The sequence below is a fragment of the Lathyrus oleraceus genome, chromosome 6, assembly GCF_024323335.1.
Source record: "Lathyrus oleraceus cultivar Zhongwan6 chromosome 6, CAAS_Psat_ZW6_1.0, whole genome shotgun sequence".
In the NCBI taxonomy this organism is placed as follows: domain Eukaryota; kingdom Viridiplantae; phylum Streptophyta; class Magnoliopsida; order Fabales; family Fabaceae; genus Lathyrus; species Lathyrus oleraceus.
In genome coordinates, this window is record NC_066584.1 from 142,071,644 (window position 1) to 142,076,906 (window position 5,263).

The window sequence follows — 5,263 nt, forward strand, 5'->3', positions numbered from 1 at the left end:
GCAAGGTTAAGAGCTAACTCTACCTTGTACAGATGACTTGCTTCGGCGGTCCACCCTTGTTTGAGCCTCACTTGACTGGATATAGTGTGTGCTATGTGAAATGTTTGTTTTATTGTGATTGATGCTTGCATGCTTGTTCTTCCTGGTTAGGATTAGCTTGCTGTTGTGCAAGTAGGTAGAAACCACAACATAGGGCAATGATGCATGATAACACTAGGCTCGAGTACAGCTCCCTGGTAGTGTGTCTCCCCTTGGTTTCTGGCTAGAATTTCTTTCCCTTTCAGGGGAACTACATCGCCTTGATCCTCGTTCCAGACGAGGTATGTAGGCAGGAGACCGTGCGAGGTCTCTCCGGGCACTTTTTTTCTTTTTGTGTGTGTTTGCTTGTTATCTTCTTGTGTGTCAGGATATGGACGTAAGCCCAGCGATTGGCTGTACGTATCCTGATTGTGTTTGTTTGGTTCGGAAGCCGATGTAAGTCCAGCGATTGGCATTCGGGTTCCAAGTTTGCCTGTGTTTGTGTGTGTCTTGTTTGGCGTGCGTGAGCCGAACTACGGCAGCTCTGATTCTCGTTCCAGACGAGATACGTAGGCATAGGATGCGACGTCCTATCGAGCTCTCTTCCTCTTAACCCCACCTGTGTTGTCTTCGGTGTGTGTGTGTGATGTTTGTTTAGCAACCTTTTCTTTTCTTAGAGCGTGGATCCCGTCGAGTACGACGGACGTGAGGGGTGCTAATACCTTCCCCTTGCGTAACCGACTCCCTTACCCTTTCTCTTTGGTCGCGAGACCATGCTTTTTCCAGGTTTCTCTGAGCGTTTCCTTTCCCTATTTTGGGATAAATAACGCGAAGTGACGGCTCTGTTTGTGTTTTTGTTTCAGCCCGCCGGTTGTTTTTCGCGGATGCGACACTTATCAACACCCAAGTTCCATTGATATTAAGGATACAAGAACGGATCAACCATGGATCAAGGGTTTGTTGCAAGTCACGAGCATGGAGTCTCAGTTAAGAACCACCCAAAGGGAGTGTACTAGGGTTTAAACCTGCCAAACATGTTCTACAAGAGGTTCCCATAGTCATCATCCCATCTTTCGGATATTATCGGATAAATGACTACTCGTATTCCAAAAATATTCTCAAGAGAGACTCTTATGAGTATAGTATCGCGTAACGATCATATCAAATCTTACACTTGAACGACTTTCGCACTACATACTAAGAATAGGCCAAGATGGGCTTGGTAAACTAAGGTCCTTGGCTTCTAAGGTCTATATTGGAAAGAGTAATGTCTAACCACAACTACTTGTGTGACATTATTGATCCCAACATGACCTCCACCAAGTGAATGGGCTTGCAAGTCAACTTGCTAAGGAATAACTCCACACAAGTCAACAAGACTATGCCATTCTCCTATCCTAAGTGCACTCGAGTTCGGGTATAGAACTCATCTCACAAAGATCACCAAGCATACAAGGAATTAATATTCAAGCAAATCAAACATTACATACAATACAGTAATCCCAAATTGCACAAAAATATGTCACAAAACAATATACAAAACAATACAACAAAATATGAAAAGTAGGCAAAACCCACTAGGCAAATGTCCCCAGCAGAGTCGCTACTTTTCTGTAGCGGGGTATTCGTTACCATTAGAGATATTGGCTAAATCCAAGGTAAACCATACAAGTCGAGTCGCCACCGCACTTCTATTTATCCAAAGGAATGGTTAGAAAGCGAACAAAAACCTAAAAGTTTTATCGAATCAAAAACTAGTAAAAATGTCAGAGATCGGGGTAAGGGGGTTGGTTATGCAATGGGAAGGTTTTAACCACCCAAAACATCCTAGGTACTCCTAGGGAGCCCTTTTCATACTTGTTGTAAGGTTGGTATTTTGTAAAAATTTGTTTGTGCAAACATGATTGAAGAGATGAGAAGAGAATATACAAGTTATTTACATTTTGTGTTTGGATGGATAAACCCATTGCCTACGTACCATCTTAAAAAAGATTAGGATCAAAACCTCGTAGTTCGGGGTAAAAATCTCAAAAATGAGTTGGTGAATTGATTGGTCCAAAAGCCTTAAGGTCTTTTGTTATCCAAGGGAGAAAACTCAACATAAAACCACAAATCCGCCATGTGAGGATAGCTTCAACATGCTAGTGAGGGGTTAACCCTATAATAAGCATGGAAGACTCATTGTCCATCACTAAGGATATAGGTGAGTATTATATCTACCTCAAGGATAACTCAAACCTAATAGCTAAAGGTTATGAATTTTTTTGATTAAGAGAGTGGCCATTGAAACCACAAAAAAAGCATTTGAATGGGTTACATTTACCAATGAAAAGTATGTACAAAATATGGTCAAAGTTGACTTAGAAGTTCAATTCAAAATAAGTGTTATGAAAAGAAATTCTAAAAATCAAAAGCATAAGGCTTAGGTTTCTAATGTTTGAAAAACAAGTGTTAAATTGATAACATGAAATTATATCACATTTTAGGACTTAATTCAATTAAATTATATTATTATTTACTTTAATTTATTTCATTTTATAGGATATTACGCGGTATTTCCTTTCTATTTATCTCAGGTATCTATTTGAAGCAAAAGTAAAAAAAGGAAGAAAAGGAGGTGCAAAAAGAAGTTTTTGGAAACAAATAGCAAAAGCCAAGCCCAGCCCAAAGAAGGCACAGGCGTTGTGCCTGTGACGAGCGTCACAGAGGTTGTGACGAGCGTCACAGAGGTTGTGACGAGCGTCACGCTATATGCACTTGTGTGACGAGCGTCACACATGGTGTGACGGACGCCACACCATTCCCCTATATTTGAGGCACAAGGAACGCTTCAGAGACGTTGAGAGAGAGTTGAGCCCTATTTCCACGCCCAACTATTCTGCACGTTGAAGACTTTTGACGCGGAAGGCAGTTGCAGGAGGTAGCATATAAATAGTAGCTTTTTGGAAAGCTCAGGGTTCCACGCTTTTTCCAGATTTTTGCCGTTTTCGCATTTTTTCTTCTTCCAGCAGCTTAGGCATATTTTTACAGTATTACTTTTACAAATTTTTATATTGTTTTCTTCTGCAATTCTATTTTCTTTTCTAGCTCTTAATTAATTTTTCGCACAATAGTTTCTACACCGGAAACTATTGTGTACCTTTTACCGGATCTAACCTTACGTTAGAATTTTTTTTTTTTTTATTCCTTCGTTTTATTTTTCTGCCTGATTGAAGAACTCAAGAACAAATCCAACCGGTCTGTGGTGGAGTGTTCAAGACTGCTATTTAATTATTCAGGTTCTTTATTTATTTGTTGAATTTATATATGCTTGTTTTTATTATTAATTTTTGCTGTTTGCCTGCGATGAGTCTGTTTATGCATGATATTTATTTAAGTCTGTTTAGCATGTCTGGCTAATTTATTTAGGTATCGGTATGTAAAGTAAGCGGAATGAAGGAATCAAAACTAAGTTGGTTTATCTAAAGTTTAAAATTAAAATCACTCTTTTTACGGTCTCAATTTACAGGTTTAATAACAAAGTTTTTGTACGAAAGTAAAAGACATAAAGAAGTTAAAATCAATAGAGCGAGAGTTTGAGGTTTTGACTGGACAGTGTAAATTGGACATTAATTCTAGACCAGGGCGAGAGCAATTTTTAGAGTTAATTAAATCCTAACCTTTTTCAAAAAGTATTTTTAGAGATTGAATGTGAGAATGAGAGTTAAGAATTTGAATTTAATTATATAACCTAAGTCAACAGAGCGAGAGTTTGAGATAAGGGTGTTTAAACGATTAGTGTTTTCTTAAAAGGAGTTTCTACGGATTCTATTGTTTTCAAAAAGTGGTTTTTGACTTAACTATAAGTGACAGCTACGTTAATATAAAATCATAGTTTATTCAACAGAGCGAGAGTTTGAGATAAAACTTTTAACCAATAACGTCAACTGAAAAGATTTACTTTAAAACCAAGAAACCAATAAAGAATTGATTCCCTAATTACGACGAATTACATACCGATATCCGCTTTATTGATATTTAATCTAGAATTTAGTTTAGTTTTAGCCTTTTCCCCCAAAAATCAAAATATCATCTGCCTTAGCTTTACGAAGTAACCTTAGATAACGGTATATCGATTCATAAGTCCCCGTGGGATCGATATCTTTTAAAACTACGCGATAGAACTGTGCACTTGCAGTTTTACCCCAAATTCGACTCATAAAGTCGAGCGATCAAGTTTTTGGCGCCGTTGCCGGGGACTTTTATTTAGTCGATATCGTAACTCTCCTGTTACGCTGTAGAGACTAAGGCTTTTCTTTTTCTTTTCTTTCTTTCGTTGATTTGTATGCCACGCACTCGCTCACAAGGCGAACCGCTCTACTTACGAATCAACGATATCGAACTATATCTCCGAGTCTTACGACGAATTCGGGAATATCGTGCTGCAAACAATCTCCTTCCTGTAGAACTTCCTGATTTCAAAAATATTTTCCCTTCGATACCCGAGATGGCAGAACCAGCTCGTGCTCTTAGAGATTACGCCGCTCCATCGCAAGATGAACCGCATTCAAGTATTACTCCACCCGCAATCGAAGCAAACAACTTTGAACTTAAACCTTCACTGTTGCAGGCAGTGAAACAGAACCAATTCTCTGGGAATCCTACCGAGGATCCTAACCTTCATTTATCCGTATTTGTCCAATACGCTGATACTGTTAAAGCTAATGGTGTCACTTCAGAGGCAATTCGACTTCGTCTTTTTCCTTTCTCACTAAGAGATAGCGCTAGAAGATGGCTTCAATCTCTTCCTTCCAACTCAGTCACCACATGGAACGAGTTGAAGAAAGTTTTTCTTGCTCGATATTTTCCGCCAAGCAAAACAGCTATGTTCAGAGCCCAAATAAATGGATTTAAACAGAAAGATAACGAGTCTCTTTTCGAAGCATGGGAAAGATACAAAGACATGATGAGACTTTGTCCACACCATGGTTTAGAAGACTGGTTAGTAATTCATACATTCTATAATGGTCTCCTGTACAACACGAGGTTGACAATAGATGCCGCCGCAGGTGGTGCGCTAATGAACAAACCTTATGCTGACGCTTACCAACTTATCGAAAGCATGGCTCAAAACCACTATCAGTGGGGAACCGAACGAACAATGGTGGAAAAACCTCAAACGAAAACTGGCATGTACGAGATAAGTAACCTTGATCATGTTAATGCAAAAGTGGATGCTCTGGTCCAGAAAATTGAAAGTTTAAAT

At 39.0% G+C, this 5,263-nt stretch overlaps 1 non-coding gene across 1 annotated transcript; it reads right to left on the reverse strand.

Moving 5' to 3' along the window:
• Window positions 1-4,882: 4,882 nt before the first annotated feature.
• LOC127099033 (small nucleolar RNA R71) lies at window positions 4,883-4,989 on the reverse strand. Its single transcript, XR_007793670.1, has one exon. It is a non-coding gene; the product is annotated as a small nucleolar RNA R71 (small nucleolar RNA).
• Between the last annotated feature and the right edge of the window lie 274 nt (window positions 4,990-5,263).